The 10,751-nt window shown below is 42.0% G+C and overlaps 1 protein-coding gene across 1 annotated transcript in view; it reads left to right on the forward strand.

Moving 5' to 3' along the window:
* Positions 1 to 10,751, forward strand: part of LOC118428504 (myocardin-related transcription factor B-like) — an 83,677-nt gene that overhangs the window by 26,404 nt on the left and 46,522 nt on the right. The window contains exon 2 of the mRNA XM_035838590.1: positions 139 to 227. The gene's annotated coding sequence lies outside the window, so the exon portion shown is untranslated. The remainder of the gene's footprint in view (positions 1 to 138; positions 228 to 10,751) is intronic.

A 10,751-nucleotide genomic window follows, 5' to 3' on the forward strand; every position in this document is an offset into this window, starting at 1 on the left:
ATTTTCTCTACACTGCTCATTTGTTAAACAGTAATTCCCAGATGTTTGCATAGTACCAACTCAGCCATGATACTTGCCACATTTGTATTGAAAAGTATGATATTGTGTTGATAATGTTGTTGTAATATTTTCCTGCAGAGACCATGTGTTGTGAGTGTGCAGCTGTGCCAGATAAAGCAGAGAGCTGGAGATAGGAGAGCACCACACCACAGGCAACCCTACAAACCGTAAGTCCCCGAATGACGTCAAATCCAACTGATAACTTCTGCAACTGTAAGATACAGAATGGAGGAATTTTGAAGACAGGAAATATTGTTGCATAGAGAATGCCATATCCAAAGTTCAAAGTAGTCTGCTACAAATCGCCATAACAATGCATCTATGTTCATCTCTAGAATACACAACATTACATACATCTACTTACTGTAGATAGTGCCATACTCTAGTAGAACGGTGTTTTTGGGGATTACATGTACCTGTTAGAAGATGTTCGTAATCTATTGCTAGGTAATAAGACAAGGTAACAGTTACTCAAGCAATTGGATAGATTTTGGAAACCATTTCAGGTAGTATATAAGGATGAAAGGTTGCCACCTGAAACATCTTACAATTACCAGTTGCTCGTGTGTCAAACAGCTGTTACATGTGTATCAAAATATCTTCAAACACCACACCCTTTGATACTGCAACGTATATGTATGTCCAACCTGCCCTGACAGCTTCAGAAGAAGAATAGCCTTCAGTATGTGATGCTTTGAGGGCATCCAGAGAAGGTTTGCGTCATTGGTGTATCAAATGGTGGGGGGTAGGATGCCGGGCCTGGGGGAATGTACCCTCTGAAGCTCATGACGTAATTTGTATTTCATTAGCACATACCTTGGTGATGTAAGAAATGACATGTCAAATGCGTTTGACAATTTTGCCCCAAATGTCAACAATGCAAATGTGAAAGATGCAACGAAAACTGACTGTGCCAAGAGCTAGCCGATAAATGAGGTGTCAAGTATATAGACTTGACATCCATAAGTGTACAAGATGATTGATCAGATATTACATAGTACAAATCAGCAATGTTTACCATGGAAAATGGCCAGAAGAGTCTTCACTGATACTGCAGAGTTTAACATGCTATTTCCATGTCAGCAAGTCTAAGAATGGACCAGTAATTATATCATAGGACAACTGCATGTTGGAAAGAAAGAATGGTGTACTGTAGTGTAAAGAAAATGCATCAAGGACTTGAAAAGGTGACATTGCAGTACATAATAATGAAACTGTATAGCTTCATTTTTTTTCAGCATGTGCATTCGCAAACAAATACATGCCATGTGAACCCTGTGATATGAGATTTAGTAGTTACCGGTATAATTTTTGGTTTTCTGAAACACAACTGGAGACGTTGTTGTAGTCAAGTTCAAACTGCATCACAAACAATTATAATGTTTCCATTTTCTTCATCTAACACCAAATATTGTTTTGCAACACGCGACTAGGCCTCACCATTTAAACCTTTTTTTCCGTTCCACCGAATGTAGGAATTTGTTCACTTAATCAGGATGGAAACTGGGACTGTACAGGAAGCCTTTCAAGTTAAGTTTAACAAATTGCAGAGGAAATTCTTCTCAAGCACATTTCTTATCCCCTGGCTTTGTCAAGATTTCCACTGAAGCATCGTCCCCTGGTAGCGTTTTTCACATTTCCACTTTAGCCAAGAGTAGTCCTTTCCCCCTCCCTGCCATACTGCAGCTGGTCTGATTGGTCACCAGCTGATGGTACATCCATGTGCAGCAGCGAAAAATCACGAACTTGATGTTGGAGCCTGTACTTTTTCTGTTCAATCTGCATGAAGCTGTATTTTTAGGTATACTGGATTGAAGGTTACATCTGATGACGTATATTTTCTGCTACTGTACCCATGATCCTCTTCTCTAAAGTTATATTTTGATTGTATGTTGCATGAAAACCCTTCAAATCACAAACACACTACTGAATGGTGTATTTAAACATTGTACATTTAAAAGCAGTGGCTTCACAAAACTTTTAACTAAAAATTGGTATTTGCTTGTAAAGAAGTGAGCCAAGAAGTTGGATAACACTAAATGACAGCTGAGTCTGTCCTTTCAAAGGGCATGATCATCCTTCTAAATAAATGATGTAATACTCAGACCTGCACTGAAATATCTCCCCCCAAGTGGGGTGCTGTGATGACATGTATAACTGTCTGTCTGCCAGTTTTAATGGCTATGGAAAAGGTTAAAGCAGTTTCTTCAAGTTTAAAGTTTAAAGAAAGTCACCTTTCTGACTAGTGCCTCTCTGCACACTGCCTCATGGGATAGCGTGGTGTTGGCTGAAGAGTCCGAGTGTGGTTATTCGAAAGGTTACAGATATCATTTGACTGTTGGAGGTCCTTGTTACAGGTATACGGTTGTCTTCACCTGTAGTGGGGCAGATTGCTGTGGTCGGGGGGTAGTATGAGATGTGAGGAGTGAGAAAGGACCACAGAGATGACTCAGAAAGGAGAACAGAAATGTTACGTGTATTCTTTCAAGATACATTTTTTGTGTACTGTAAGTATTTGTTCTTCAGCACAGCTTGTGACCATTGTGACCATAGAAGACATTCTCAGGTAGAGAGACTCGGTCTAGTAACAGGCTCCAGACTCTGAAAGCGAACACTACTCGTTTCAAGAGAAGCCCGATTAACTATATGGTTTCCCTGCTAAACGATGACTCTGTGTGAATAGTTTTTAGATTGCTTAATGGTGTTAGTCGTTAGAATGCCTGTTTTAATGATGACAATATGTATTTTATTGCAATTGTAAATGTAAATGTGCCTATCAATTCAGCCTTAGGGCTGCTATCTGGGTCATGTATATTATATGTGTTTGAATAAACCAGTCATCATCATCATCATCATCATCATTCAATAGAAAGTCCAGGTTGAAAGAGCTTTAGTGAGTGGCAGTTATTCAAGTTTGGCCATCTTGACACACGAGCGGAGTTAAGAAAGATTCTTGGTTACGTAAACTCATTTCAGGGCCTAAGCAGGTCCCAAAGAACACACAGTTAGCACAAATCCAGTCGGAGACGAAGAACGTATACATATGTGCATTAATGATGTTACAGCAGCATCTGTTGACGGAGATGAAGGGATGCCGTACAGCTTCTTTAAGTCGCTGGATCTTACCTTTAATCCTGGCCTATAGCCACAAGGGTAAGGGTCCCCCATGTGTTGTTAAGCAGTTCATTAGCACCCTCAGATGTCCTTGTGCCTCTGCTGTAGGCATGTTTGGATGGCGGTTGGACAGGTTTTTACCTTGACACAAGGCTAGTACAGTACAAGTTTGGAAAAGTTTTTTTCGCTCAGTTAAGAAATCTGCTTGAATGTCAAGATATTGCTGATTTATAACCCATGAGGTTTGTTTTTTTAAATTCATATTCAAAGTTTCCGTGCTGCTAAAATTTTTATAGTTCTTGTCCTTTAGCTATAGAGTACTACAAATTTAGCCTGGAGTCCAGCCTTGTTCACTTTGGTCTGCTCCCAAAGGTCTGCTACCTCGGAATCAGACCAAAGCAAACAAAACTGGACTTGAGGCTATTACAAATGAGTGGAAAGAAACAACATCTAAAATGGCCTTGGAATCTACAAACATGGTCAGACCGAAAAGAATGTTTTGCAGCTAAGTTTGTAATTGTTCCTTAGTGGTGGTCTGGTGGTGGTGTGGATTACTTCTGAAAGCTTTAAGGGTTTAAGCCTGGTTTAATCTTTAAGGTCATGATCCTGAGCCTTGACTTGAACCTACCAAGGACAGGAGTCCCTGAAGTGTTCTCCAGGTCCACTACTACCCTGGTCTTTGGTAGAACTGAGATTATAGAGAGCTTAATAATGTCCTAAGGCTTTAGCAGGGCACCAAGTTCATGGTCTTGATAAGGGGTGAAAATGGACTTACACTTTCAAAGGTTAATGGTTAATTGCATATGTTGTGTAGCTGCTAAAAATATATTTATTAAGATGAGAATATGCCTCATACTGAAATGATAAAGGAAGATGTGTCATTTGCTCTTCCGGAGAAATTCCTCCAAACTCTGGTGGCTTTCTCTAGAAATGTGGACCTTCCTCCTATGTGATGGAGTTTGGTGTTTTCTGCAGGGTAGAGTTGTGCATTTGGCCAGGAAAGTTTTTTTTTATGCTTGGTTGTAACAACCAAGATTTTAATATGTAAGTTCTTAACACAACCTGAAGATGTTTCAAAATGTACAAAACAAGGAACCTTTAAACTTAAGTTTGTGCTAAAGTCGTAGAAAATTGCCACAGCTATAACATACCAAGATCTACAAATGTATTACAAATTCTGCCATGGATCTGTTGGCCCAATGCCCCTTCCAGAAGAACTTGTATACTGTTTCACATCTGTTCATATGATGTTGAGTTATAGAGGCAGACGAAAATGTTAAGAACTACATAAAGTGGTGCACATGTGCTTTATAGCAAAAGCGATTGGTCTTAAATGGAGCTATAAGAGACATTATGTAATCACTGGTAACTTAGTACGACCACATGACAGCACTCATCATATCAAACATGCCCCATCTGATTAGTTCATTGATGTTTCATAGGAGGAAACAAGATATAATGTCAAGACACGGGTCAGCTGGTTGGAGTCTAGTTTATCTAGACTGTCACATGTATCATAAACCTGTCAAACATGAATTAGCCACAGTGAGGCATCCTGACCACTGCATGGAAATGTTTGCATTCAGCATGTACTCCCAGGTGAGTTGTCCACGCACACCTGTCTTGTGAAATGATCCTAATGAGTCACCCAAGAAAGGAGGCCGGCTTGACTTGTACCCTGTCAGCAGGGGCACCATCTATCCACATAACCTCCCCTCTCACCAGCTGCTGAAGGGCAGGGGTTTTCATAAACTCGCCAGTCTCCGAGGTGCCGCTCCTGTCTGGCCGCTCCTATCCGGGGATGAACGTCAATTACAAGTGACTCTGGTCGTCAGGAGGGACCGGGAGGGGAGGAGACAGACACGCGACTGCGGGATCAGGAACACGTGCCAGGAAGCAGGCGGAAGGTGGAAGGGTAAATTTACAGGGTCCACGCCACGTGCCAGCTGCAGGGTAAGGCAGGTCCCCAGGTAGCCATGTAGTACTGACTGAGGGGACAGGTGTGCTTGTGCCTGCAGGCACTGACAGCCAGGGAAAGCTACTTGGCTGTGAGCCTATCTCTCAGTTGTGCAATGGTTATAGGAGAAAGAGCCAGAGTCGTTAGGGAACGTGCCTTCTTACAGATGTTTATCGCGATATTCAATGGTTGAGAAGCATTTTTGGCGTTAACTGTTTCAAATATTTTCAGTTAGTGTTCTCTTGAGGAGTTTGCTGATCTGTCACTTGCTCTGTACCTCAGCTGTGCTGTTTCTCTTGTCATGAGTCATTTCCTGTCTCTTACTGTAACAGAAAGTCCATTTTTCCAGCGCTGTGATGTGTTCTTTGTCTGTAACATAACCATACATCAGTCTCGATGGCATTTCCATACACTAGTCTTTTAAGCTGTTGTCAAATTCCCATTTCTTGTTATTTAGGAATCATAGAGTCGTTTTGATGGGCATGAAATCAACATGGCATAAAACTCATTCCAAAACTGCATTTTGCATAATTAATGAGCAAATTTTATTTTAGTCCTATGGTGTAACTAAATGATTGTGATCGTGTACTAGATCACTGGTTTATTTTGGTTCACGTAAGAAAATGTTTGCAATCCAATTAAGGAAGCTTATTTCAGGCCAATAGTTTGTAGCTATTTTACTGATGCTGCTCAATCAATGGCCATCTATTGAAATAGTGCTTTTGCTGAATGCCTTGCAAGGGTCTGGAGGGTGAAGCTATTACTCACGGCTCCAAGACCAATTCACAGGGAGGATGATCTCATCTTAACTAACAAGGTGGGTCCCTGGTGAGGAGATGGCTCCAACATGACACAAACCAGGTACCAGGGTCAGCAACACCAGAGGATGTGAAGGGAATTCAGCTGGCATTCCTGCTTATTACCCTCTGATGTTTTATTTTGGGGAGGATCCTTCGGTGCAACTTCAAGGCATTTCCAGTAATCCCCTCGATCAAATGATGCAAATAATAATACTGGTTTATTGCATAATACAAGTCAAGAAATGGCAGCCGCGGCTGAATTGATTCCGGACTTTACAACCATTTTAAAAGTATAACATTTCAAGGGCACTCCATCGTAATAAATTTCCATAACAATTATTGCGGTTAAAGATCGTTAAAATTGACAAGGAATCTTTAAAATCTATCATAATATAATATAATATATCAACATTAAAATCAACAACAAAATATTCGTGTTTAACGGTCACAATTCCTTATTCAATACAGTGGTAATGTAGGGTATCGGACTGTTACGGTAGCGCTCAGTTCGTGTGTATATAGAGTTCAGTTTGTGGCTAGTCCGCGTTAGCCGACCACTAGCTTCACCCCGGGACTGGGGAAGCCAGTCTCTGAAAGCCGATTTCAGAAGTTTCAGTCCGAACTTCTTGCATAGTTGTTCCCTCCTGGATTCAAGGGTGGGTAGTCCGAGTTGGGTGAGGGCTTCTGAGTAGTGAGTGTACTTATTGCCCAGAATGATGCGGCAAGCACGGCGTTGGATGGTCTCTAGACGGAATGACTGGGTTTTGGTAAGTCCGGGATTCCAAACAGGGACAGCATACTCACAGATGGGGCGCACGTAGCAAGTGTAGATGGTGACTAGATCAAGTTCGGGAACTCTGAACATCTTCAACCGTCTTAGGATGAATAGACGTTTGCCGCTTTGTTTAACCATGTGGGTTACATGGCTGTCCCACTTCAAGTTACTTTGCAACCACACTCCCAATAATCTTGCTACAGTTACTTCCTGGAGGGTGTGGCCGGCTAGTTGGAGAGAAGGGAGAGGGGGAGGTGTTCGTCTGAAGAAAAAATGCATCACTTTGCATTTATTTGGGTGCAATTTCATGTGACTTTTACTTGTCCATGCGTCAAGGGCATCTAGGTCTTGTTGCAGGTTTGATTGCTGTCTAATCTGTCTACTTTCCATCATATTCAGATCATCCACAAATTTCCAGTGGTCTGATCGTGCGTCGCTCGCTGCACTGTTGATGACTGCGACAAAGACTATAGGCGCGAGGACGGTGCCTTGAGGCAGGCCACATGTCAGTGTCCTCCATTCTGACAATGAACCCTTGTAGGCGGTACGTTGCTTTCTCCCAGTCAGGAAGTCACTCAGCCATGGAAGAAGAGAAGGTCGGCAGCCCAGTTCTATCAGACTCAAAATCGCGGTTGTGTGATCTATGCGGTCGAATGCTTTCGCAAAATCCGTCAGGACCAGACTACTTATAGTGTCTCTTTGGTCTGAGGTTTTGGAAAGTTGATTTAAGATGTCAACAAGGCAATGAGTTGTTGATCTTCCCGGGATACCTCCGAATTGCCTGGGGTCAACTTGTGGGGTAATGTCAGCAAGAATCCACTTGGCAATGAAGCTCTCACATGTTTTAGACAGTAGGGAGGTCAGTGAGATGGGTCTGAGATCACTCAAAGATGGTGGGTTTGTTTTAGGAAGTGGTATCACGTTTGCTTCGTGCCATTCCCGAGGAACACACCCCTCCGCCAGAGAAGTATTCAGGATCATTGTGAGTGGGTGACTAAGTTCGTAAGCGAACTCCTTGATCAGTCTGCCTGTTATGTTGTCCGGGCCGGCTGCCTTACGGACTCGAACGTGTTGGAGTTTGTGGTACATCTCCCACACCTTTACTTCGGGGGGAATCTTACAGGAATTGGGTTTTTGAAGTCCACAGTACTCGGATCCCATGTCAGGTTGAAGTGGTTGATTAGGGATGCTATGTTCTCCTCTAAGTGTCCTGGTTAAGGATGGAGGTCTTGTCTGTGGGAAGGGGTTGCCAGGAGAAATTGTTGCAGGGAGGAGTCAGTATATTATCCAGACTTGATCATCCCACCCTGGGCTGTTTCAAGGACCCGTCCCTCTGTCATGCAACTGAAATTTGGTTGTTTGCGATGGAAGAAAATTTTGACCCATCCAAGCACAAAAGTCTGAACTTCATGACATAAAATTCAGGAAAATGTATTTTTTTTTAGAATGCCAGATGCAATGGGACGGAAATATGTTTAAAGCTGGAAACGGCACTGATCACCCCTCACACCTGTTAGCACTGGAGGAACAGATCTCCCTGGAGCCAGCCTGTAGGCTAAGGAACTGTTATTGTATCTCTCCTTCCTGCGATATCAAGAGAGCTCACTGAACTGTTGAACACAACCTTGGTTCTTTCTGCCTGCTTCCATCGTAGTCACACGTAGACAATACCTGGGAGAACTGGAGGAATTTCAATTTGCAGAGATTAAGTGGTTGGGTGTGAAGTTTAACGCATGCCATCGGCACATGTGAGGTGCTGGGATACTTCTGATTTTTCCATGGTGTTGTCGTCATAGCAACCACATCACTTTGACAAACACTGCTGGTGTTACCTTAAGGGTTTTGAAAAAAAGTTCCATACTGAAAGGTATCTATTCAGGAGATATATCTAAACATTGAAAATAAATTTGCCTTTTCTCCGAAACAGGAACAAAAAAGTGTTCTTGTTACTTTGCTTTTGTATGTCTTTTATGACCAAAAGTATCACATGTTTGTTCTCCAGGATGGTTCAATCTGTCATTTAGACTAAAGTGCTTAAGTTGCATCCCGTTTTGACATTCAACAGACTAGGCTAGGCCATCAAAATATGTACATGTAATTATTGAGTAGTATGAGGCTTTATCCACCCAGCTCGTTTACCTCATTAAGACACCTCCTTGAGAACGTTTCAGGGGCCAGACTCTCCTGATAGCATCTTCAGGAGTTTGGGGAATAGGAGGAGAACGATACTGCTGATTACTCGGTTATCTGTCTTGTTGAACAGCACAAAGTGGTTTCTAAGTACGAAACTGCAGGTCAAGTTGTCATGAAACCCCATCAAGAAGATTGCTGTAGTTGCTGATAACAGGGTATTGACGCAGAACTGCTCCTTGACTTTTGCTTCCACTGATGTCCAGAGAAAAAAAGGACAGAAGCCAATTTTCTTGTATGTACATGTATTGCATTGATTCATCCATTTCTTCATGTTGTTGAATGTGTACAGGCAGATTCATAACCCTCTCTGTAATGTAGGTTCAGCTTTTGTGCTTCACATTTGCCTGGGTTAAAGCATTACTTAACAGGAAGATAGTTAACCTGTACCTTGTGGTGTTTCACTTTCAGTAATGTTGGGTTTGCAGGTTCAACAAAGCTGGAGTTGCTACAGCTTATAACTTATATTACATTGCTGTTGATGTAGTGCATTGATTTTAAAAAGACGTACTATCTTTAAGAGCTACTTTAATTCAACAGTTTTTATGTGACATTGATTTTGATCAGAAGTTTTGAATATTTACATTCTGTGGTACAAACAAACAATATCACATGTTACATACTTAGGATGCATGCAAATGTGGGAGAACAGAGAAAAATATGCTGGACAGACAGAAGTCAATATGTGCAGTTCCTGAGCAAGTGTTTCATATTTTGAAGACCAGTTCTGTAATGATGGTTGTCTCTGGTACCCAGACATGAACAGACAACAGAGAGATGAGACAGAGATAGTCATGACTGGCTGGTCACTGGAGATGCTCCTCTCATCAAGGGACTTGGAAAATGCATCTTTTATGCACTATTTTTGTAGTATTCACTGTTCTATAAATGTTATATCTAGCTGCATTTGATAGAAGGTGCTATGAAAAGCACAGTTATGCATCCAGTGGTCAGTATCCGGTCTGGATAAGAAGAATGTTAAAGTATCAGTATCTTTGTGTTCATTGTACTAATGAAGGGCATCATGAGACAGGGTGATGAGAACTGATGGTATCTGACACCAGAACTACCGTGGGAGACCGCACACCAGACAGACAGGGAGAGATGGACAGGTGATGGAGAAAACAAAGACGAGTTTCCAGTAGTGACAACAAGGGGTGGGTTTTTGCCTTGTTGGACCAGTCCAGAAAAAAAACAGACCTGGAAAAAATCAGCGGACCAAATTTTACCGTCAGGTATATAGTCACATGTTTTTGTGGCTTACGTTCCAAAAAATAACAAGAGTGAAGTACAATGTAGAGGAGGGTTGACGGTCATTTTTATAAAGTTTCTATCTAAAGTTTTCAAAGCCTAGTCCTTGGCTTTGATGGACAGATACCATGTCAATAAAGTTGATTTACCACAGTATTGATTATTGAAATATGCTCTAAGTCCTGTTGGCCCTGTCACTCAAAACTCGCCCCTCCTTATAGTGGTACCCACATCATAGTGAATGACATTCTTGGTAGAACCAGTCAATGGAAGGGCACCAGTGAGTGGTCAGCTGAGCAGGTCCCTCAACTCCCTCTTATCTTAGCCACAGGCCTAAGAATTCTTGGCCTGTCCAGCCAGGCTCCAAGAGTCTTGCACTTGTTGTGTTTGCATTCCGTCTTCCCGGCAGCTATCCCACCATCTGTAACGGCGATAGCCTCCTTTCTTCTTATCTACTGTTGACACCTGCTGAAGAACCTGTTGTCGGCATGTTTGTAGACAAACTTGAGTACATACAATGCATTCTCAAGATGGTAAGAAGGAGTTTGACTCCTCAAGACTTAGATACAGTAGAATCTGGTTACCAGTGGATGTTAGATGGAGA

This window comes from Branchiostoma floridae, chromosome 13 (assembly GCF_000003815.2).
Source record: "Branchiostoma floridae strain S238N-H82 chromosome 13, Bfl_VNyyK, whole genome shotgun sequence".
NCBI lineage: Eukaryota > Metazoa > Chordata > Leptocardii > Amphioxiformes > Branchiostomatidae > Branchiostoma > Branchiostoma floridae.